The sequence below is a fragment of the Oncorhynchus mykiss genome, chromosome 19, assembly GCF_057628025.1.
Source record: "Oncorhynchus mykiss isolate SJ-2025 chromosome 19, ASM5762802v1, whole genome shotgun sequence".
NCBI classification, from domain to species: Eukaryota; Metazoa; Chordata; class Actinopteri; order Salmoniformes; family Salmonidae; genus Oncorhynchus; species Oncorhynchus mykiss.
In genome coordinates this window covers 69,646,750-69,672,575 of record NC_143040.1, presented here as the reverse complement: position 1 = coordinate 69,672,575, position 25,826 = coordinate 69,646,750, and the positions used below count along the sequence as shown (strand labels likewise).

At 39.5% G+C, this 25,826-nt stretch overlaps 1 protein-coding gene and 1 long non-coding RNA gene across 2 annotated transcripts in view; both read left to right on the top strand.

Moving 5' to 3' along the window:
• Nucleotides 1-16,876, top strand: part of LOC149975310 (uncharacterized) — a 50,959-nt gene extending 34,083 nt beyond the window's left edge. The window contains exon 10 of the mRNA XM_090209739.1: nucleotides 15,536-16,876. The gene's annotated coding sequence lies outside the window, so the exon portion shown is untranslated. The remainder of the gene's footprint in view (nucleotides 1-15,535) is intronic.
• Nucleotides 16,877-18,088: 1,212 nt separating this feature from the next.
• Nucleotides 18,089-25,820, top strand: LOC149975309 (uncharacterized). The gene is made up of 2 exons (XR_016488694.1): nucleotides 18,089-18,231; nucleotides 23,492-25,820. It is a non-coding gene; the product is annotated as an uncharacterized LOC149975309 (long non-coding RNA).
• Nucleotides 25,821-25,826: the final 6 nt, after the last annotated feature.

The following is a 25,826-nucleotide window of genomic DNA, read 5'->3' as shown; positions in this document are numbered from 1 at the left end:
TGTAGTGAAACATGATGATATAACTAGTCCCTCTGTAGTGAAACATGCTGTTATAATTAGTCACTCTGCAGTGAAACATGATGTTATAACTAGTCCCTCTGTAGTGAAACATGATGTTATAACTAGTCCCTCTGTAGTGAAACATGATGTTATAACTAGTCCCTCTGTAGTGAAACATGATGTTATAACTAATCCCTCTGTAGTGAAACATGATGTTATAACTAGTCCCTCTGTAGTGAAACATGATGTTATAACTAGTCCCTCTGTAGTGAAACATGCTGTTATAACTAGTCCCTCTGTAGTGAAACATGATGATATAACTAGTCCCTCTGTAGTGAAACATGATGTTATAACTAATCCCTCTGTAGTGAAACATGCTGTTATAACTAGTCCCTCTGTAGTGAAACATGATGTTATAACTAGTCCCTCTGTAGTGAAACATGATGATATAACTAGTCCCTCTGTAGTGAAACATGATGTTATAACTAATCCCTCTGTAGTGAAACATGATGTTATAACTAGTCCCTCTGTAGTGAAACATGATGTTATAACTAATCCCTCTGTAGTGAAACATGATGTTATAACTAGTCCCTCTGTAGTGAAACATGATGATATAACTAGTCCCTCTGTAGTGAAACATGGTGTTATAACTAGTCCCTCTGTAGTGAAACATGATGTTATAACTAATCCCTCTGTAGTGAAACATGATGTTATAACTAGTCCCTCTGTAGTGAAACATGATGTTATAACTAGTCCCTCTGTAGTGAAACATTATGTTATAACTAGTCCCTCTGTAGTGAAACATGATGTTATAACTAGTCCCTCTGTATCTGTAGTGAAACATGATGTTATAACTAGTCCCTCTGTAGTGAAACATGATGTTATAACTAGTCCCTCTGTAGTGAAACATGATGTTATAACTAGTCCCTCTGTAGTGAAACATGATGTTATAACTAGTCCCTCTGTAGTGAAACATGCTGTTATAACTAGTCCCTCTGTATCTGTAGTGAAACATGATGTTATAACTAATCCCTCTGTAGTGAAACATGATGTTATAACTAGTCCCTCTGTAGTGAAACATGATGTTATAACTAGTCCCTCTGTAGTGAAACATGATGTTATAACTAATCCCTCTGTAGTGAAACATGATGTTATAACTAGTCCCTCTGTGTCTGTAGTGAAACATGATGTTATAACTAGTCCCTCTGTAGTGAAACATGGTGTTATAACTAGTCCCTCTATAATGAAACATGGTGTTATAACTAGTCCCTCTGTAATGAAACATGGTGTTATAACTAGTCCCTCTGTGGTCAAACATGGTGTTATAACTAGTCCCTCTGTGTCTGTAGTGAAACATGATGTTATAACTAGTCCCTCTGTATCTGTAGTGAAACATGATGTTATAACTAGTCCCTCTGTAGTGAAACATGGTGTTATAACTAGTCCCTCTGTGTCTGTAGTGAAACATGATGTAATAACTAGTCCCTCTGTATCTGTAGTGAAACATGATGTTATAACTAGTCCCTCTGTAGTGTAACATGATGTTATAACTAGTCCCTCTGTAGTGAAACATGATGTTATAACTAGTCCCTCTGTATCTGTAGTGAAACATGATGTTATAACTAGTCCCTCTGTATCTGTAGTGTAACATGATGTTATAACTAGTCCCTCTGTAGTGAAACATGATGTTATAACTAGTCCCTCTGTATTGAAACATGGTGTTATAACTAGTCCCTCTGTATCTGTAGTGAAACATGATGTTATAACTAGTCCCTCTGTGTCTGTAGTGAAACATGATGTAATAACTAGTCCCTCTGTATCTGTAGTGAAACATGATGTTATAACTAGTCCCTCTGTAGTGTAACATGATGTTATAACTAGTCCCTCTGTAGTGAAACATGATGTTATAACTAGTCCCTCTGTGTCTGTAGTGAAACATGATGTTATAACTAGTCCCTCTGTAGTGAAACATGGTGTTATAACTAGTCCCTCTGTAGTGTAACGTGATGTTATAACTAGTCCCTCTGTAGTGAAACATGATGTTATAACTAGTCCCTCTGTATCTGTAGTGAAACATGATGTTATAACTAGTCCCTCTGTAGTGTAACATGATGTTATAACTAGTCCCTCTGTAGTGAAACATGATGTTATAACTAGTCCCTCTGTGTCTGTAGTGAAACATGATGTTATAACTAGTCCCTCTGTAGTGAAACATGATGTTATAACTAGTCCCTCTGTGTCTGTAGTGAAACATGATGTTATAACTAGTCCCTCTGTAGTGAAACATGATGTTATAACTAGTCCCTCTGTGTCTGTAGTGAAACATGCTGTTATAACTAGTCCCTCTGTAGTGTAACATGATGTTATAACTAGTCCCTCTGTAGTGAAACATGGTGTTATAACTAGTCCCTCTGTAGTGTAACGTGATGTTATAACTAGTCCCTCTGTAGTGTAACATGATGTTATAACTAGTCCCTCTGTATCTGTAGTGAAACATGCTGTTATAACTAGTCCCTCTGTAGTGAAACATGGTGTTATAACTAGTCCCTCTGTAGTGAAACATGGTGTTATAACTAGTCCCTCTGTATCTGTAGTGAAACATGCTGTTATAACTAGTCCCTCTGTATCTGTAGTGAAACATGCTGTTATAACTAGTCCCTCTGTAGTGAAACATGATGTTACAACTAGTCCCTCTGTAGTGAAACATGGTGTTATAACTAGTCCCTCTGTAGTGAAACATGATGTTATAACTAGTCCCTCTGTATCTGTAGTGAAACATGATGTTATAACTAGTCCCTCTGTAGTGTAACATGATGTTATAACTAGTCCCTCTGTAGTGAAACATGCTGTTATAACTAGTCCCTCTGTATCTGTAGTGAAACATGCTGTTATAACTAGTCCCTCTGTAGTGAAACATGATGTTATAACTAGTCCCTCTGTAGTGTAACATGATGTTATAACTAGTCCCTCTGTAGTGAAACATGATGTAATAACTAGTCCCTCTGTATCTGTAGTGAAACATGATGTTATAACTAGTCCCTCTGTAGTGAAACATGATGTTATAACTAGTCCCTCTGTAGTGAAACATGATGTTATAACTAGTCCCTCTGTAGTGAAACATGATGTTATAACTAATCCCTCTGTAGTGAAACATGCTGTTATAACTAGTCCCTCTGTAGTGTAACATGATGTTATAACTAGTCCCTCTGTAGTGAAACATGATGTTATAACTAGTCCCTCTGTAGTGTAACATGATGTTATAACTAGTCCCTCTGTAGTGAAACATGATGTTATAACTAGTCCCTCTGTAGTGAAACATGATGTTATAACTAATCCCTCTGTAGTGTAACATGATGTTATAACTAGTCCCTCTGTAGTGAAACATGATGTTATAACTAGTCCCTCTGTAGTGAAACATGATGTTATAACTAATCCCTCTGTATTGTAACATGATGTTATAACTAGTCCCTCTGTAGTGAAACATGATGTTATAACTAGTCCCTCTGTAGTGAAACATGCTGTTATAACTAGTCCCTCTGTAGTGAAACATGATGTTATAACTAGTCCCTCTTTAGTGTAACATGCTGTTATAACTAGTCCCTCTGTAGTGAAACATGATGTTATAACTAGTCCCTCTGTAGTGAAACATGATGTTATAACTAGTCCCTCTTTAGTGTAACATGCTGTTATAACTAGTCCCTCTGTAGTGAAACATGATGTTATAACTAGTCCCTCTGTAGTGAAACATGATGTTATAACTAGTCCCTCTGTAGTGAAAAATGATGTTATAACTAATCCCTCTGTAGTGAAACATGCTGTTATAACTAGTCCCTCTGTAGTGAAACATGATGTTATAACTAGTCCCTCTGTAGTGAAACATGATGTTATAACTAGTCCCTCTGTAGTGAAACATGGTGTTATAACTAGTCCCTCTGTAGTGAAACATGATGTTATAACTAGTCCCTCTGTGTCTGTAGTGAAACATGATGTTATAACTAGTCCCTCTGTAGTGAAACATGATGTTATAACTAGTCCCTCTGTAGTGAAACATGATGTTATAACTAATCCCTCTGTAGTGAAACATGATGTTATAACTAGTCCCTCTGTAGTGTAACATGATGTTATAACTAGTCCCTCTGTAGTGAAACATGATGTTATAACTAGTCCCTCTGTAGTGTAACATGATGTTATAACTAGTCCCTCTGTAGTGAAACATGATGTTATAACTAGTCCCTCTGTAGTGAAACATGATGTTATAACTAATCCCTCTGTAGTGTAACATGATGTTATAACTAGTCCCTCTGTAGTGAAACATGATGTTATAACTAGTCCCTCTGTATTGTAACATGGTGTTATAACTAGTCCCTCTGTAGTGAAACATGATGTTATAACTAGTCCCTCTGTATCTGTAGTGAAACATGATGTTATAACTAGTCCCTCTGTAGTGTAACATGATGTTATAACTAGTCCCTCTGTAGTGAAACATGCTGTTATAACTAGTCCCTCTGTATCTGTAGTGAAACATGCTGTTATAACTAGTCCCTCTGTAGTGAAACATGATGTTATAACTAGTCCCTCTGTAGTGTAACATGATGTTATAACTAGTCCCTCTGTAGTGAAACATGATGTAATAACTAGTCCCTCTGTATCTGTAGTGAAACATGATGTTATAACTAGTCCCTCTGTAGTGAAACATGATGTTATAACTAGTCCCTCTGTAGTGAAACATGATGTTATAACTAGTCCCTCTGTAGTGAAACATGATGTTATAACTAATCCCTCTGTAGTGAAACATGCTGTTATAACTAGTCCCTCTGTAGTGTAACATGATGTTATAACTAGTCCCTCTGTAGTGAAACATGATGTTATAACTAGTCCCTCTGTAGTGTAACATGATGTTATAACTAGTCCCTCTGTAGTGAAACATGATGTTATAACTAGTCCCTCTGTAGTGAAACATGATGTTATAACTAATCCCTCTGTAGTGTAACATGATGTTATAACTAGTCCCTCTGTAGTGAAACATGATGTTATAACTAGTCCCTCTGTAGTGAAACATGATGTTATAACTAATCCCTCTGTATTGTAACATGATGTTATAACTAGTCCCTCTGTAGTGAAACATGATGTTATAACTAGTCCCTCTGTAGTGAAACATGCTGTTATAACTAGTCCCTCTGTAGTGAAACATGATGTTATAACTAGTCCCTCTTTAGTGTAACATGCTGTTATAACTAGTCCCTCTGTAGTGAAACATGATGTTATAACTAGTCCCTCTGTAGTGAAACATGATGTTATAACTAGTCCCTCTTTAGTGTAACATGCTGTTATAACTAGTCCCTCTGTAGTGAAACATGATGTTATAACTAGTCCCTCTGTAGTGAAACATGATGTTATAACTAGTCCCTCTGTAGTGAAAAATGATGTTATAACTAATCCCTCTGTAGTGAAACATGCTGTTATAACTAGTCCCTCTGTAGTGAAACATGATGTTATAACTAGTCCCTCTGTAGTGAAACATGATGTTATAACTAGTCCCTCTGTAGTGAAACATGGTGTTATAACTAGTCCCTCTGTAGTGAAACATGATGTTATAACTAGTCCCTCTGTGTCTGTAGTGAAACATGATGTTATAACTAGTCCCTCTGTAGTGAAACATGATGTTATAACTAGTCCCTCTGTAGTGAAACATGATGTTATAACTAATCCCTCTGTAGTGAAACATGATGTTATAACTAGTCCCTCTGTAGTGTAACATGATGTTATAACTAGTCCCTCTGTAGTGAAACATGATGTTATAACTAGTCCCTCTGTAGTGTAACATGATGTTATAACTAGTCCCTCTGTAGTGAAACATGATGTTATAACTAGTCCCTCTGTAGTGAAACATGATGTTATAACTAATCCCTCTGTAGTGTAACATGATGTTATAACTAGTCCCTCTGTAGTGAAACATGATGTTATAACTAGTCCCTCTGTAGTGAAACATGATGTTATAACTAATCCCTCTGTATTGTAACATGATGTTATAACTAGTCACTCTGTAGTGAAACATGATGTTATAACTAGTCCCTCTGTAGTGAAACATGCTGTTATAACTAGTCCCTCTGTAGTGAAACATGATGTTATAACTAGTCCCTCTTTAGTGTAACATGCTGTTATAACTAGTCCCTCTGTAGTGAAACATGATGTTAAAACTAGTCCCTCTGTAGTGAAACATGATGTTATAACTAGTCCCTCTTTAGTGTAACATGCTGTTATAACTAGTCCCTCTGTAGTGAAACATGATGTTATAACTAGTCCCTCTGTAGTGAAACATGATGTTATAACTAGTCCCTCTGTAGTGAAAAATGATGTTATAACTAATCCCTCTGTAGTGAAACATGCTGTTATAACTAGTCCCTCTGTAGTGAAACATGATGTTATAACTAGTCCCTCTGTAGTGAAACATGATGTTATAACTAGTCCCTCTGTAGTGAAACATGGTGTTATAACTACTCCCTCTGTAGTGAAACATGATGTTATAACTAGTCCCTCTGTGTCTGTAGTGAAACATGATGTTATAACTAGTCCCTCTGTAGTGAAACATGATGTTATAACTAGTCCCTCTGTGTCTGTAGTGAAACATGCTGTTATAACTAGTCCCTCTGTAGTGTAACATGATGTTATAACTAGTCCCTCTGTAGTGAAACATGGTGTTATAACTAGTCCCTCTGTAGTGTAACGTGATGTTATATCTAGTCCCTCTGTAGTGTAACATGATGTTATAACTAGTCCCTCTGTATCTGTAGTGAAACATGCTGTTATAACTAGTCCCTCTGTAGTGAAACATGGTGTTATAACTAGTCCCTCTGTAGTGAAACATGGTGTTATAACTAGTCCCTCTGTATCTGTAGTGAAACATGCTGTTATAACTAGTCCCTCTGTATCTGTAGTGAAACATGCTGTTATAACTAGTCCCTCTGTAGTGAAACATGATGTTACAACTAGTCCCTCTGTAGTGAAACATGGTGTTATAACTAGTCCCTCTGTAGTGAAACATGATGTTACAACTAGTCCCTCTGTGTCTGTAGTGAAACATGATGTTATAACTAGTCCCTCTGTAGTGAAACATGATGTTATAACTAGTCCCTCTGTGTCTGTAGTGAAACATGCTGTTATAACTAGTCCCTCTGTAGTGTAACATGATGTTATAACTAGTCCCTCTGTAGTGAAACATGGTGTTATAACTAGTCCCTCTGTAGTGTAACGTGATGTTATAACTAGTCCCTCTGTAGTGTAACATGATGTTATAACTAGTCCCTCTGTATCTGTAGTGAAACATGCTGTTATAACTAGTCCCTCTGTAGTGAAACATGGTGTTATAACTAGTCCCTCTGTAGTGAAACATGGTGTTATAACTAGTCCCTCTGTATCTGTAGTGAAACATGCTGTTATAACTAGTCCCTCTATATCTGTAGTGAAACATGCTGTTATAACTAGTCCCTCTGTAGTGAAACATGATGTTACAACTAGTCCCTCTGTAGTGAAACATGGTGTTATAACTAGTCCCTCTGTAGTGAAACATGATGTTATAACTAGTCCCTCTGTATCTGTAGTGAAACATGATGTTATAACTAGTCCCTCTGTAGTGTAACATGATGTTATAACTAGTCCCTCTGTAGTGAAACATGCTGTTATAACTAGTCCCTCTGTATCTGTAGTGAAACATGCTGTTATAACTAGTCCCTCTGTAGTGAAACATGATGTTATAACTAGTCCCTCTGTAGTGTAACATGATGTTATAACTAGTCCCTCTGTAGTGAAACATGATGTAATAACTAGTCCCTCTGTATCTGTAGTGAAACATGATGTTATAACTAGTCCCTCTGTAGTGAAACATGATGTTATAACTAGTCCCTCTGTAGTGAAACATGATGTTATAACTAGTCCCTCTGTAGTGAAACATGATGTTATAACTAATCCCTCTGTAGTGAAACATGATGTTATAACTAGTCCCTCTGTAGTGTAACATGATGTTATAACTAGTCCCTCTGTAGTGAAACATGATGTTATAACTAGTCCCTCTGTAGTGTAACATGATGTTATAACTAGTCCCTCTGTAGTGAAACATGATGTTATAACTAGTCCCTCTGTAGTGAAACATGATGTTATAACTAATCCCTCTGTAGTGTAACATGATGTTATAACTAGTCCCTCTGTAGTGAAACATGATGTTATAACTAGTCCCTCTGTAGTGAAACATGATGTTATAACTAATCCCTCTGTATTGTAACATGATGTTATAACTAGTCCCTCTGTAGTGAAACATGATGTTATAACTAGTCCCTCTGTAGTGAAACATGCTGTTATAACTAGTCCCTCTGTAGTGAAACATGATGTTATAACTAGTCCCTCTTTAGTGTAACATGCTGTTATAACTAGTCCCTCTGTAGTGAAACATGATGTTATAACTAGTCCCTCTGTAGTGAAACATGATGTTATAACTAGTCCCTCTTTAGTGTAACATGCTGTTATAACTAGTCCCTCTGTAGTGAAACATGATGTTATAACTAGTCCCTCTGTAGTGAAACATGATGTTATAACTAGTCCCTCTGTAGTGAAAAATGATGTTATAACTAATCCCTCTGTAGTGAAACATGCTGTTATAACTAGTCCCTCTGTAGTGAAACATGATGTTATAACTAGTCCCTCTGTAGTGAAACATGATGTTATAACTAGTCCCTCTGTAGTGAAACATGGTGTTATAACTAGTCCCTCTGTAGTGAAACATGATGTTATAACTAGTCCCTCTGTGGTGAAACATGATGTTATAACTAGTCACTCTGTAGTGAAACATGGTGTTATAACTAGTCCCTCTGTAGTGAAACATGGTGTTATAACTAGTCCCTCTGTATCTGTAGTGAAACATGGTGTTATAACTAGTCCCTCTGTGTCTGTAGTGAAACATGATGTTATAACTAGTCTCTCTGTAGTGAAACATGATGTTATAACTAGTCCCTCTGTATCTGTAGTGAAACATGATGTTATAACTAGTCCCTCTGTAGTGAAACATGATGTTATAACTAGTCCCTCTGTAGTGAAACATGCTGTTATAACTAGTCCCTCTGTATCTGTAGTGAAACATGATGTTATAACTAGTCCCTCTGTAGTGTAACATGATGTTATAACTAGTCCCTCTGTATTGAAACATGATGTTATAACTAGTCCCTCTGTATCTGTAGTGAAACATGCTGTTATAACTAGTCCCTCTGTAGTGTAACATGATGTTATAACTAGTCCCTCTGTAGTGAAACATGCTGTTATAACTAGTCCCTCTGTAGTGTAACATGATGTTATAACTAGTCCCTCTGTAGTGAAACATGCTGTTATAACTAGTCCCTCTGTAGTGTAACATGATGTTATAACTAGTCCCTCTGTAGTGAAACATGATGTTATAACTAGTCCCTCTGTATCTGTAGTGAAACATGCTGTTATAACTAGTCCCTCTGTAGTGTAACATGATGTTATAACTAGTCCCTCTGTAGTGAAACATGCTGTTATAACTAGTCCCTCTGTAGTGTAACATGATGTTATAACTAGTCCCTCTGTAGTGAAACATGCTGTTATAACTAGTCCCTCTGTAGTGAAACATGATGTTATAACTAGTCCCTCTGTAGTGAAACATGATGTTATAACTAGTCCCTCTGTAGTGTAACATGATGTTATAACTAGTCCCTCTCTAGTGAAACATGATGTTATAACTAGTCCCTCTGTAGTGAAACATGCTATTATAACTAGTCCCTCTGTAGTGAAACATGATGTTATAACTAGTCCCTCTGTAGTGAAACATGATGTTATAACTAGTCCCTCTCTAGTGAAACATGATGTTATAACTAGTCCCTCTGTAGTGAAACATGCTGTTATAACTAGTCCCTCTGTATCTGTAGTGAAACATGCTGTTATAACTAGTCCCTCTGTAGTGAAACATGATGTTATAACTAGTCCCTCTGTAGTGAAACATGATGTAATAACTAGTCCCTCTGTATCTGTAGTGAAACATGATGTTATAACTAGTCCCTCTGTAGTGAAACATGATGTTATAACTAGTCCCTCTCTAGTGAAACATGATGTTATAACTAGTCCCTCTGTGGTGAAACATGATGTTATAACTAGTCCCTCTGTATCTGTAGTGAAACATGATGTTATAACTAGTCCCTCTGTAGTGAAACATGATGTTATAACTAGTCCCTCTGTGTCTGTAGTGAAACATGATGTAATAACTAGTCCCTCTGTATCTGTAGTGAAACATGATGTTATAACTAGTCCCTCTGTAGTGAAACATGATGTTATAACTAGTCCCTCTGTGTCTGTAGTGAAACATGATGTAATAACTAGTCCCTCTGTATCTGTAGTGAAACATGATGTTATAACTAGTCCCTCTGTAGTGAAACATGATGTTATAACTAGTCCCTCTGTAGTGAAACATGATGTTATAACTAGTCCCTCTGTAGTGAAACATGATGTTATAACTAATCCCTCTGTAGTGAAACATGATGTTATAACTAGTCCCTCTGTAGTGTAACATGATGTTATAACTAGTCCCTCTGTAGTGAAACATGATGTTATAACTAGTCCCTCTGTAGTGTAACATGATGTTATAACTAGTCCCTCTGTAGTGAAACATGATGTTATAACTAGTCCCTCTGTAGTGAAACATGATGTTATAACTAATCCCTCTGTAGTGTAACATGATGTTATAACTAGTCCCTCTGTAGTGAAACATGATGTTATAACTAGTCCCTCTGTAGTGAAACATGATGTTATAACTAATCCCTCTGTATTGTAACATGATGTTATAACTAGTCCCTCTGTAGTGAAACATGATGTTATAACTAGTCCCTCTGTAGTGAAACATGCTGTTATAACTAGTCCCTCTGTAGTGAAACATGATGTTATAACTAGTCCCTCTTTAGTGTAACATGCTGTTATAACTAGTCCCTCTGTAGTGAAACATGATGTTATAACTAGTCCCTCTGTAGTGAAACATGATGTTATAACTAGTCCCTCTTTAGTGTAACATGCTGTTATAACTAGTCCCTCTGTAGTGAAACATGATGTTATAACTAGTCCCTCTGTAGTGAAACATGATGTTATAACTAGTCCCTCTGTAGTGAAAAATGATGTTATAACTAATCCCTCTGTAGTGAAACATGCTGTTATAACTAGTCCCTCTGTAGTGAAACATGATGTTATAACTAGTCCCTCTGTAGTGAAACATGATGTTATAACTAGTCCCTCTGTAGTGAAACATGGTGTTATAACTAGTCCCTCTGTAGTGAAACATGATGTTATAACTAGTCCCTCTGTGGTGAAACATGATGTTATAACTAGTCCCTCTGTAGTGAAACATGGTGTTATAACTAGTCCCTCTGTAGTGAAACATGGTGTTATAACTAGTCCCTCTGTATCTGTAGTGAAACATGGTGTTATAACTAGTCCCTCTGTGTCTGTAGTGAAACATGATGTTATAACTAGTCTCTCTGTAGTGAAACATGATGTTATAACTAGTCCCTCTGTATCTGTAGTGAAACATGATGTTATAACTAGTCCCTCTGTAGTGAAACATGATGTTATAACTAGTCCCTCTGTAGTGAAACATGCTGTTATAACTAGTCCCTCTGTATCTGTAGTGAAACATGATGTTATAACTAGTCCCTCTGTAGTGTAACATGATGTTATAACTAGTCCCTCTGTATTGAAACATGATGTTATAACTAGTCCCTCTGTATCTGTAGTGAAACATGCTGTTATAACTAGTCCCTCTGTAGTGTAACATGATGTTATAACTAGTCCCTCTGTAGTGAAACATGCTGTTATAACTAGTCCCTCTGTAGTGTAACATGATGTTATAACTAGTCCCTCTGTAGTGAAACATGCTGTTATAACTAGTCCCTCTGTAGTGTAACATGATGTTATAACTAGTCCCTCTGTAGTGAAACATGATGTTATAACTAGTCCCTCTGTATCTGTAGTGAAACATGCTGTTATAACTAGTCCCTCTGTAGTGTAACATGATGTTATAACTAGTCCCTCTGTAGTGAAACATGCTGTTATAACTAGTCCCTCTGTAGTGTAACATGATGTTATAACTAGTCCCTCTGTAGTGAAACATGCTGTTATAACTAGTCCCTCTGTAGTGAAACATGATGTTATAACTAGTCCCTCTGTAGTGAAACATGATGTTATAACTAGTCCCTCTGTAGTGTAACATGATGTTATAACTAGTCCCTCTCTAGTGAAACATGATGTTATAACTAGTCCCTCTGTAGTGAAACATGCTATTATAACTAGTCCCTCTGTAGTGAAACATGATGTTATAACTAGTCCCTCTGTAGTGAAACATGATGTTATAACTAGTCCCTCTCTAGTGAAACATGATGTTATAACTAGTCCCTCTGTAGTGAAACATGCTGTTATAACTAGTCCCTCTGTATCTGTAGTGAAACATGCTGTTATAACTAGTCCCTCTGTAGTGAAACATGATGTTATAACTAGTCCCTCTGTAGTGAAACATGATGTAATAACTAGTCCCTCTGTATCTGTAGTGAAACATGATGTTATAACTAGTCCCTCTGTAGTGAAACATGATGTTATAACTAGTCCCTCTCTAGTGAAACATGATGTTATAACTAGTCCCTCTGTGGTGAAACATGATGTTATAACTAGTCCCTCTGTATCTGTAGTGAAACATGATGTTATAACTAGTCCCTCTGTAGTGAAACATGATGTTATAACTAGTCCCTCTGTGTCTGTAGTGAAACATGATGTAATAACTAGTCCCTCTGTATCTGTAGTGAAACATGATGTTATAACTAGTCCCTCTGTAGTGAAACATGATGTTATAACTAGTCCCTCTGTGTCTGTAGTGAAACATGATGTAATAACTAGTCCCTCTGTATCTGTAGTGAAACATGATGTTATAACTAGTCCCTCTGTAGTGAAACATGATGTTATAACTAGTCCCTCTCTAGTGAAACATGATGTTATAACTAGTCCCTCTGTGGTGAAACATGATGTTATAACTAGTCCCTCTGTAGTGAAACATGCTGTTATAACTAGTCCCTCTGTAGTGAAACATGATGTTATAACTAGTCCCTCTGTAGTGAAACATGATGTTATAACTAGTCCCTCTGTAGTGAAACATGATGTTATAACTAGTCCCTCTGTAGTGAAACATGATGTTATAACTAGTCCCTCTGTAGTGAAACATGATGTTATAACTAGTCCCTCTGTGGTGAAACATGATGTTATAACTAGTCCCTCTGTAGTGAAATATGATGTAATAACTAGTCCCTCTGTATCTGTAGTGAAACATGCTGTTATAACTAATCCCTCTGTAGTGAAACATGATGTAATAACTAGTCCCTCTGTATCTGTAGTGAAACATGATGTTATAACTAGTCCCTCTGTAGTGAAACATGATGTTATAACTAGTCCCTCTCTAGTGAAACATGATGTTATAACTAGTCCCTCTGTAGTGAAACATGATGTAATAACTAGTCCCTCTGTATCTGTAGTGAAACATGCTGTTATAACTAGTCCCTCTGTGGTGAAACATGATGTTATAACTAGTCCCTCTGTAGTGAAACATGATGTAATAACTAGTCCCTCTGTATCTGTAGTGAAACATGATGTTATAACTAGTCCCTCTGTAGTGAAACATGATGTTATAACTAGTCCCTCTCTAGTGAAACATGATGTTATAACTAGTCCCTCTGTAGTGAAACATGATGTAATAACTAGTCCCTCTGTATCTGTAGTGAAACATGCTGTTATAACTAGTCCCTCTGTGGTGAAACATGATGTTATAACTAGTCCCTCTGTATCTGTAGTGAAACATGATGTTATAACTAGTCCCTCTGTAGTGAAACATGCTGTTATAACTAGTCCCTCTGTATCTGTAGTGAAACATGATGTTATAACTAATCCCTCTGTAGTGAAACATGATGTTATAACTAGTCCCTCTGTAGTGAAACATGATGTTATAACTAGTCCCTCTGTAGTGAAACATGATGTTATAACTAGTCCCTCTGTGTCTGTAGTGAAACATGATGTAATAACTAGTCCCTCTGTATCTGTGGTGAAACATGATGTTATAACTAGTCCCTCTGTAGTGAAACATGATGTTATAACTAGTCCCTCTGTGTCTGTAGTGAAACATGATGTAATAACTAGTCCCTCTGTATCTGTAGTGAAACATGATGTTATAACTAGTCCCTCTGTAGTGAAACATGATGTTATAACTAGTCCCTCTCTAGTGAAACATGATGTTATAACTAGTCCCTCTGTGGTGAAACATGATGTTATAACTAGTCCCTCTGTAGTGAAACATGCTGTTATAACTAGTCCCTCTGTAGTGTAACATGATGTTATAACTAGTCCCTCTGTAGTGAAACATGATGATATAACTAGTCCCTCTGTGGTGAAACATGATGTTATAACTAGTCCCTCTGTAGTGTAACATGGTGTTATAACTAGTCCCTCTGTAGTGAAACATGATGTTATAACTAGTCCCTCTGTGGTGAAACATGATGTTATAACTAGTCCCGCTGTAGTGAAACATGATGTTATAACTAGTCCCTCTGTATCTGTAGTGAAACATGGTGTTATAACTAGTCCCTCTGTGGTGAAACATGATGTTATAACTAGTCCCTCTGTATCTGTAGTGAAACATGATGTTATAACTAGTCCCTCTGTAGTGAAACATGATGTTATAACTAGTCCCTCTGTATCTGTAGTGAAACATGATGTTATAACTAATCCCTCTGTAGTGAAACATGATGTTATAACTAGTCCCTCTGTAGTGAAACATGGTGTTATAACTAGTCCCTCTCTAGTGAAACATGATGTTATAACTAGTCCCTCTCTAGTGAAACATGATGATATAACTAGTCCCTCTGTAGTGAAACATGATGTTATAACTAGTCCCTCTGTAGTGAAACATGATGTTATAACTAGTCCCTCTGTAGTGAAACATGATGTTATAACTAGGTTAGGTTCAATGCAATTGCATGTGCATGTCACTAGTGGATAGTCCAGGCAGTTGAGAGACAATGTCTTTATTGATGCTGAAATAGCTGAAAACAGAAACACAGAAATGCAGAAATGGAGAAGTTATCCTGCAAATGTAGATGATGTTGGTAAATATTTAAAAAATATATTAAAAAATGTATTGTTCTTTTTCGTTAATGCCATTATTTGGTTTGTTTATCGATATAGAAGAAATCTGTTTTAGTCCACTCCTATTGGTAAATATATTGTTATTAATAGATATAACACGTTTAAGCTACATACATGAAGTGGCAAATGCATTCTGTCATTAGTCTGATTCAGTGGTTCACTGATTCACCGATTCGGTGGTTCATTGATTTGGCGGTTAGCTGATTTGGTGATTCACCGTTTAGGTGGTATTGGGACTATAATTAACAATATCATGTTAACTTATTTTTCTCTCTCTCTCTCTCTCTCTCTCGCTCTCGCTCTCGGGTCTAAGAGGAACATTCTGGGTCGCAGGAACTCTGAGGGGGAGCAATGCAGTGTCTTCTCATTCTCCTCCTCTTCCTCCTCCTCTCCTCCAACGGCCCTAGCCCCACCCCTCTGCGACCTCTAGAGGTGGGAAGTCGCATGTCTGCATGTCTGCAGCTGAGAGACTCCGCAGTACCGCCCAAAAACACCAGAGTCCGCCACCACATAGACAGAGCCAATCAGACACACACCTGCAGTTGGGAGTGAAGTCACACACCCACACACCTCATCCCTCTCCACACACGCACACAGTCCAAGTCCAGCTCCCATCTCTAGAAGTACCCCAGACTCAGTACAGACAGAGACACAGAAGGAAGGAAGAGTGGGCAATCACTGAGCGTCTGTTCCCTCTCCCCTTCTCATCCTCCCCATCCTACCCCTCTCTCTGGGGTTGGCGACCCTCCCCCACTCCCCCTTGCTCAGCCAGCCGACGTTTTGCTGCTCGCAGCCAACTACCTAGCAGTCCAATGACTGCCATCCAGGAACAAGACGGGGAGGGGGATGGCGAATCACTGGAGAGTGAGGGGTTGGTCGAGACCATCGAATTGGCCCACGATTCACACAAGACTTTTGGATTGGTCAAGCTTTCTGACGGATAGACTGAGGCTACCAATGGCAGCCTTGATTGGCAGGACAGCAGGACTATGGAGAGACACGAGGCCCTGTTCTCCCTCCCCATTTCTCTCTCCCTGGAGGGCAACGGAGAGAGCACCAGACAGGGGACTCACTGTCCTGCTCATACCCAGGACAGAAGCTCCCGTCTGGGGCCAAGGGACTTTATCTGTGTCCTGCACATGGGGGAAACTGATTGGACGTCAAGTCAACTGAAACATACTGTTCTCCAGACTGGCTTTTGTTATAGGATGCTTGTCTCGGTTAATAGATGACAGGACAGTGTAAATGTGGTTGTTTTCTGATGTGTTGCTTCAGTCCTCTGTCTAGTTTTAGTATGTAGCGGTATACAGTTTGAGATTCATGTTAAACTGTATATTAGAAATGTATTCTGAGGTTTCAGTTACCAAAGACAACATGTCACTCCCAGTGAATCGGCAGCAGGGGGACATGTCTGAGAATGTATCCTTGATTGTGATTGGCATTTTGTTATCATGATTGTGATTGGCCTATTGTTATCATGATTATGATTGGCCTATTGTTATCATGATTGTGATTGGTCTATTGTTATCATGATTGTGATTGGCCTAGTGTTATCATGATTGTGATTGGCCTAGTGTTATCATGATTGTGATTGGCCTATTGTTATCATGATTGTGATTGGCCTATTGTTATCATGATTGTGATTGGCCTATTGTTATCATGATTGTGATTGGTCTATTGTTATCATGATTGTGATTGGTCTATTGTTATCATGATTGTGATTGGTCTATTGTTATCATGATTGTGATTGGCCTATTGTTATCATGATTGTGATTGGCCTATTGTTATCATGATTGTGATTGGCCTATTGTTATCATGATTGTGATTGGCCTATTGTTATCATGATTGTGATTGGCCTATTGTTATCATGATTGTGATTGGCCTATTGTTATCATGATTGTGATTGGTCTATTGTTATCATGATTGTGATTGGTCTATTGTTATCATGATTGTGATTGGCCTATTGTTATCATGATTGTGATTGGTCCAGAAATTGGAGGAATGGAATCTGCTGAAGTGATTTATATTTGTTTTATTTGATACTTAATCCTCTTTAAATCCTCTATTCATTTTTTATTTGACTTTAAGATATATATAGAATGTTTTAAGTACATGCTTTACATTGCAGAGTTCTCCTTTCACTATAAAGTAACTTCTGTCTCCTGTATATTATTGTACCTTAACACCTGGACGTTGTACATTTTCTGACACGTGATTTCATTAGAGGGCTTGTTTGTGTTTTTCTAGTCTATTTATTTGAAAACTGTGAATAAAATTGGGCCCACTGTATATCAGCGTTATCACTGGTGAGGTCAGGGGTCAGGGGTGGAATGTGGAGAGACTGAGTTTCTATGGAATATATGACATATCTAGAGGGATAGAGGGATAGAGGGATAGAGGGAGAGGGAGAGGGAGAGGGATAGGTGAAGGCTGAATGTTGGCCCGGGACTGTGATTTTTTTTTTAAATGAATAAAAAAATTATTATAGTACATAATTACAGATCCCTGTATGATTTACACACACACACACACACACACACACACACACACACACACACACACACACACACACACACACACACACACACACACACACACACACACACACACACACACACACACACACACACACACACACACACACACACACACACGCGCGCACACACACACACACACACACGCGCACACTCACCCACACACACACACACACACACACACGCACACACGCACACACGCACACACACAATGCCTGCTGCTGAAACTCCTTAATCCCAATAGGACCTCTGAGTGTAAGGCTTTAAACAATTAATTAATTAAGACTGTCTTAATATACCCACTGTATAGACTGTTCCAGTCTGCAGAGGACAGACATAAATGACTGTGGGAGTAAGAGAGAGGAGAGACACACTTGTCTGGGACACTCACTGTCTTTGGGGAGTCACCGGTGTTCAGAGGGGCATCACTGAGTTGTGTGTTTTCTCTACACAGCTTCATGCAACTCTTTAAGAGGTGAGTCATCATTATCTCAATCTCTCTGTCTCTCTGTCTACCTCTCTCATTTCTATGTCTCTCTGTCTACCTCTCTCATTTCTCTGTCTCTGTCTACCTCTCTCATTTCTCTGTCTCTCTGTCTACCTCTTTCATTTCTCTGTCTCTGTCTCCCTCTCTCATTTCTCTGTCTACCTCTCTCATTTCTCTCTCTCTCTGTGTACCTCTCTCATCTCTCTGTCTCTCTGTCTACCTCTCTTATCTCTCTGTCTCTCTGTCTACCTCTCTAATTTATCTGTCTCTCTGTCTACCTCTCTCATCTCTCTGTCTCTCTGTCTACCTCTCTCATTTCTCTGTCTCTCTGTCTACCTCTCTCTGTCTCTCGGTCTACCTCTCTCATTTCTCTGTCTCTCTGTCTACCTCTCTCATCTCTCTGTCTCTCTGTCTACCTCTCATTTCTCTGTCTCTCTGTCTACCTCTCTCATTTCTCTGTCTCTCTGTCTACCTCTCATTTCTCTGTCTCTCTGCCTACCTCTCTCATTTCTCTGTCTCTCTGTCTACCTCTCTCATTTCAATTCCATTCAATTCAAGGGGCTTTATTGGCATGGGAAACATGTGTTAACATTGCCAAAGCAAGTGAGGTAGATAATATACAAAAGTGAAATAAACAATAAAAATTAACATTACACATACAGAAGTTTCAAAAGAATGAAGACATTACAAATGTCATCTTATGTATATATACAGTGTTGTAACGATGTATAAATGGTTAATGGACAAAAGGGAAAATAAATAAGCATAAATATGGGTTGTATTTACAATGGTGTTTGTTCTTCACTGGTTGCCCTTTTCTTGTGGCAACAGGTCACAAATCTTGCTGCTGTGATGGCACACTGTGGAATTTCACGCAGTAGATATGGGAGTTTATCAAAATTGGGTTTGTTTTCAAAATCTTTGGATCTGTGTAATCTGAGGGAAATATGTGTCTCTAATATGGTCATACATTGGACAGGAGGTTCAGGAAGTTCAGCTCAGTTTCCACCTCATTTTGTGGACAGTGTGCACATAGCTTGAGAGCCATGTCTGCCTACGGCGACCTTTCTCAATAGCAAGGCTATGCTCACTAAGTCTGTACATAGTCAAAGCTTTCCTTAAGTTTGGGTCAGTCACAGTGGTCAGGTATTCTGCCACTGTGTACTCTATGTTAAGGGCCAAATAGCATTCTAGTTTGCTGTGTTTTTTTGTAAATTTTTTCCAAGTAATTATCTTTTTGTTTTATAATGATTTGTTTGGTTCTAATTGTGCTGCTGTCATGGGGCTCTGTGGGGTGTGTATGTGTTTGTGAACAGAGCCCCAGGACCAGTTTGCTTAGGGGACTCTTCCCCAGGTTCATCTCTCTGTAGGTGATGGCTTTGTTATGGAAGGTTTGGGAATCGCTTCCTTTTAGGTGGTTGTAGAGTTTAACAGCTCTTTTCTGGATTTGGATAATTAGCGGGTATTGACCGATTTCTGCTCTGCATGCATTATTTGGTGTTCTAAGTCGTACACGGAGGATATTTTTGCAGAGTCTCAATTTGGTGTTTGTCCCATTTTGTGAAATCTTGGTTGGTGAGCGGACCCGATTCAAGTATTTTTAGCCAGATCCTAATTGGTATGTGGAATTTTATTTTCCTTTTGATATCATAGAATGCCCTTATTGCCTTGTCTCTCAGATCGTTCACAGCTTTGTGGAAGTTACCTGTGGCCCTGATGTTTAGGTGAAGGTATGTATAGTTTTTTGTGTGCTCTAGGGCAACGGTGTCTAGATGGAATTTGTATTTGTGGTCCTGGCGACTGGACCTTTTTTGGAACACCATTATTTTGGTTTTACTGAGATTTACAGTCAGGGCCCAGGTCTGGCAGAATCTGTGCAGAATATCTAGCTGCTGCTGTAGGCCCTCCTTGTTTGGTGACAGAAGCACCAGATCATCGGCAAACAGTAGACATTTGACTTCAGATTCTAGTATGGTGAGGCCGGGTGCTGCAGACTTTTCTAGTGCCCGCGCCAATTCGTTGATGTACATGTTGAAAAGGGTGGGGCTTAAGCTGCATCCCTGTCTAACCCCACGACCCTGTGTGAAGAAATATGTGTGTTTTTTGCCAAATTTAACCGCACACTTGTTGTTTGTGTACATGGATTTTATAATGTCGTATGTTTTACCCCCAACTCCACTTTCCATCAGTTGAATAGCAGACCTTCATGCCAAATTGAGTCGAAGGCTTTTTTGAAGTCAACAAAGCATGAGAAGACTTTGCCTTTGTTTTGATTTGTTTGTTTGCAAATTAGATGTGTGCAGGGTGAATACGTGGTCTGTTGTACGGCAATTTGGTAAAAAGCCAATTTGACATTTGCTCTGTACATTGTTTTCACTGAGGAAATGTACGAATCTGCTGTTAATGATAATGCAGAGGACTTTCCCAAGGTTGCTGTTGACGCATATCACATGGTAGTTATTGGGGTCACATTTGTCTCCACTTTTGTGGATTGGGGTGATCAGTCCTTGGTTCCAAATATTGGGGAAGATGCCAGAGCTAAGGATGATGTCAAAGAGTTTTAGTATAGCCAATTATAATTTGTTGTCTGTATATTTGATCATTTCATTGAGGATACCATCAACTCCACAGGCCTTTTTGGGTTGGAGGATTTTTATTTTGTAGTAGTCTTTTATAGTTGATTCTAAGATCTGTATTTGATCATGTATATGTTTTTGCTCTTAGTTCTTTGTTATAGAGCCAAAAAGATTGGAGAAGTGGTTTACCCATACATCTCCATTTTGGATAGATAATTCTTCGTGTTGTTGTTTGTTTAGTGTCTTCCAATTTTCCCAGAAGTGGTTAGAGCCTATGGATTCTTCAATTACATTGAGCTGATTTCTGACGTGCTGTTCCTTCTGTTTCCGTACTGTATTTCTGTATTGTTTTAGTGATTCACCATAGTGAAGGCGTAGACTCAGGTTTTCCGGGTCTCTATGTTTTTGGTTGGACAGGTTTCTCAATTTCTTTTCTATATTTTTGCATTCTTCATCAAACTATTTGTCATTGTTGTTCATTTTCTTCGGTTTTATATTTGAGATTTTTAGATTTGATAGGGAAGCTGAGAAGTCAAATATACTGTTAAAATGTTCTACTGCCAAGTTTACACCTTCACTATTACAGTGGAACGTTTTACCCAGGAAATTGTCTAAAAGAGATTGAATTTGTTGTTGCCTAATTGTTTTTTGGTAGGTTTCCAAACTGCATTCCTTCCATCTATAGCATTTCTTAATGTTACTCAGTTCCTTTGGCTTTGATGCCTCATGATTGAGTATTGCTCTGTTCAAGTAGACTGTGATTTTGCTGTGGTCTGATAGGGGTGTCAGTGGGCTGACTGTGAACGCTCTGAGAGACTCTGGGTTGAGGTCAGTGATAAAGTAGTCTACAGTATTACTGCCAAGAGATGAGCTGTAGGTGTACCTACCATAGGAGTCCCCTCGAAGCCTACCATTGAAATATGTACATACCCAGCTTGCGACAGAGCTGCAGGAGTTGTGACTCGTTTTTGTTGGTGATGTTGTCATAGTTGTGCCTAGGGGGGCATATGGGGGAGGGAATGCTGTCACCTGCAGGCAGGTGTTTGTCCCCCTGTGTGCAGAGAGTGTCGGGTTCTTGCCCGGTTCTGGCATTTAGGTCGCCACAGACTAGTACATGTCCCTGGGCCTGGAAATGATTGATTTCCCCCTCCAGGATGGAGAAGCTGTCTTCATTAAGGTATGGGGATTCTAGTGGGGGAAATAGGTATCACACAGGAGGACATTTTTCTCTGTTAAGATAATTTCCTTTTGAATTTCTAGCCAAATGTAAAATGTTCCTGTTTTGATTAATTGAATGGAGTGAGTTAGATCTGCTCTATACCAAAGTACCATACCCCCTGTGTCCCTTCCCTGTTTCACACCTGGTAGTTAGGTAGATGGGACTACCAGCTCTCTGTAACCTAGAGGGTAACCAGTGGGTCTGTCTCCTCTATACCACACACCTGGTAGTTTGGTGGATGGGACTACCAGCTCTCTGTAACCTAGAGGGCAACCAGTGGGTCCGTCTCCTCTATACCAGGTTTCTTGCAGGATGACAATGTCTGTATTACCAATCTTCTTCTTTCTTTGGTGAAGTCCAGATTCCTGCTCTTTAGGCCAAAGGCAGATGACCTCAGGCCTGGGATATTCCAGGATGAGATAGTGAAGGCTTTGTGTTCCATAGAGTGTCCAATGTTGTCGGTCGTGTGGTTTGGCCTCAGGCCAGTAAGTGTGAGCAGAGCCTGCTGAGCATCTGGTACATGCCATTGGCTTGAGCGAGTGTAAGAGTGGGGATTTGGGCCTGTTTTCCCGCTCACGGCCTGGGCGTATGACTTCCATGTTGAGGCCCTCTCTGCTGGGATGGGGTGCATGGGGTGGGCAGGAGTGGCATAGGTCTTATCTGAGGGGGCCTAAATTGGGTGTGGGCATGGTTGACTCGGAGGGGGGTGTTGATTGGTTGGGTGGGAGTGTGGCTGGTGGTGTTGTGGTCTGGATGTAGGTCCTCTCGGCGTGGGTCCTCTATGTGCAGATCCGGGGGGGGGGGGGCTTTTAAAACCCAGTGATCTAACATAGCTTTTAAAACCCAGTGATCTAACATAGCTTTAAAACCCAGTGATCTAACATTACTATAAAACCCAATGAGCTAACATTACCTCAGCAACAGCAGGTGAGGTGTGCTTATCAAGTGGACATGAGTCAGTTCTGTGAAGGTGAGGTGACGTCGACCTGTCTGTCAGGGATTACAGAATCTGATAGAGATTGGCCTGTGTAATCCGGATCAGATTAGGACAGTGACTTCCTGAGACCCAGCAGTATCTAGAGTATCTGAGCCATGGGATTAGTAGCATCAGTAGTCTGTAATAACGGTTTTCAAACCTCTCCTCGGGGACCCCGAGACGTTTTACAATTATGTTGTAGCCCTGAACTAGCTCACCTGAATCACCTAGTCAAGGTCTTGATGATTAGTTGGCGATTGGAATCAGGTGAGCTAACTCCGGAATACATCAAATACATGGAACGGCTGGGGTTCCCCGAGGAGAGGTTTGAGAACCCCTTTTTAGAATAGGTATCAGACCTGCTTCAAAAACAAAGTTTTACATGAAAGGCTTAAATCAGAGAGTTCTGTATGTCTAACAGTGAGATGATGTCCTGCTTCTCTGTCCGTCTCTGTTTCTGCCCCCGTGTCTCTACAGCAGTCTGGTCTGGTCTGCTTTACCTGAGGTTTCCTGCAGTTCGGAGACGTTCTCAGAGGCCCCCTGTCATTCTCGGTCATTCTCTTCACACTGAGGTTCTCTTTAAGTTTTCTGACGCTCTGAGACGCTCTCTGATTGGATGTGTCATGGAGGTTCTAGCCCGTCTATTCCCATATGGTAAGGCCCTCGCCGGTCTCAAGGCCTCGCTACTGCACACGCTCAGATGGAGCAACCCCGCGGCCGACGCTTCCCGCCATGCCACTGCCCACGTGCCAGTCATCACCACGGAAACCAATGCTACCACAGCAGCAGCCGGTGGGGGGATGCTTCTGTTCCGACTGATGTACTGGAGACGGTCAAATGTTGCCATGGAGAGCAAGGGGTCAGCGGTTGCCATGGAGAGGAGAGGGTCAGAAGTTTTCATGGCAAATAGGAGGTCAAAGTGTAATGCTCCGTTCACATCTATGTTGAAGGGCCTGGCCCCCTCTGGCTGTGGAGCAGCACACTATGATACATTGTTCACATCTCTAACACGCTGACACAAACATCTCTGACACACTGACACACACATCTCTGACACGCTGACACACACATCTCTGACACACTGACACACACATCTCTGACACGCTGACACACACATCTCTGACACGCTGACACGCACATCTCTGACACGCTGACACACACATCTCTGACACGTTGACACACACATCTCTGACACGCTGACACACACATCTCTGACACGCTGACACACACATCTCTGACACACTGACACACACATCTCTGACATGCTGACACACACATCTCTGACACGCTGACACGCACATCTCTGACACGCTGACACACACATCTCTGACACGTTGACACACACATCTCTGACACGCTGACACACACATCTCTGACACGTTGACACACACATCTCTGACACGCTGACACACACATCTCTGACACACTGACACACACATCTCTGACACGCTGACACACACATCTCTGACACGCTGACACACACATCTCTGATACATTGTTCACATCTCTGACATGCTGTTCACATCTCTGAAACACTGTTCACATCTCTGAAACACTGTTCACATCTCTGATACACTGTTCACATCTCTGATACACTGTTCACATCTCTGATACACTGTTCACATCTCTGATACACTGTTCACATCTCTGATACACTGTTCACATCTCTGATACGCTGTTCACATCTCTGATACATTGTTCACATCCCTGATACACTGTTCACATCCCTGATACACTGTTCACATCTCTGATACACTGTTCACATCTCTGATACATTGTTCACATCCCTGACACACTGTTCACATCTCTGATACGCTGTTCACATCTCTGATACACTGTTCACATCTCTGATACACTGTTCACATCTCTGATACGCTGTTCACATCTCTGATACACTGTTCACATCTCTGATACACTGTTCACATCTCTGATACACTGTTCACATCTCTGACACACACAGCCTTAGCTGAGGGACTGATGCCATAATGTGATGCAGTCAGAATGTGTGAGATGAAGACTTTCAACACTGCACACTACTGAAGATGGATTATATTCTACACATTTGTTTTTTAGCAAATATTTTACAAAACACATATTAACACAGAGCAAGAGGTGTTCAGTCCTGTGTTCTGACATTATGATAAGAGGTGTTCAGTCCTGTGTTCTGACATTATGATAAGAGGTGTTCAGTGCTCTGTTGTAATAAATTAATGAACATTATGATAAGAGGTGTTCAGTGCTGTGTTCTAACATTATGATAAGAGGTGTTCGGTGCTCTGTTGTAATAAATTAATGAACATTATGATAAGAGGTGTTCAGTGCTGTGTTCTAACATTATGATAAGAGGTGTTCAGTGCTCTGTTGTAATAAATTAATGAACATTATGATAAGAGGTGTTCAGTGCTCTGTTGTAATAAATTAATGAACATTATGATAAGAGGTGTTCAGTGCTGTTTTCTAACATTATGATAAGAGGTGTTCAGTGCTGTGTTCTGACATTATGATAAGAGGTGTTCAGTGCTGTGTTGTAATAAATTAATGAACATTATGATAAGAGGTGTTCAGTGCTGTGTTCTGACATTATGATAAGAGGTGTTCAGTGCTGTGTTGTAATAAATTAATGAACATTATGATAAGAGGTGTTCAGTGCTGTGTTGTAATAAATTAATGAACATTATGATAAGAGGTGTTCAGTGCTCTGTTGTAATAAATTAATGAACATTATGATAAGAGGTGTTCAGTGCTGTGTTCTAACATTATGATAAGAGGTGTTCAGTGCTGTGTTGTAATAAATTAATGAACATTATGATAA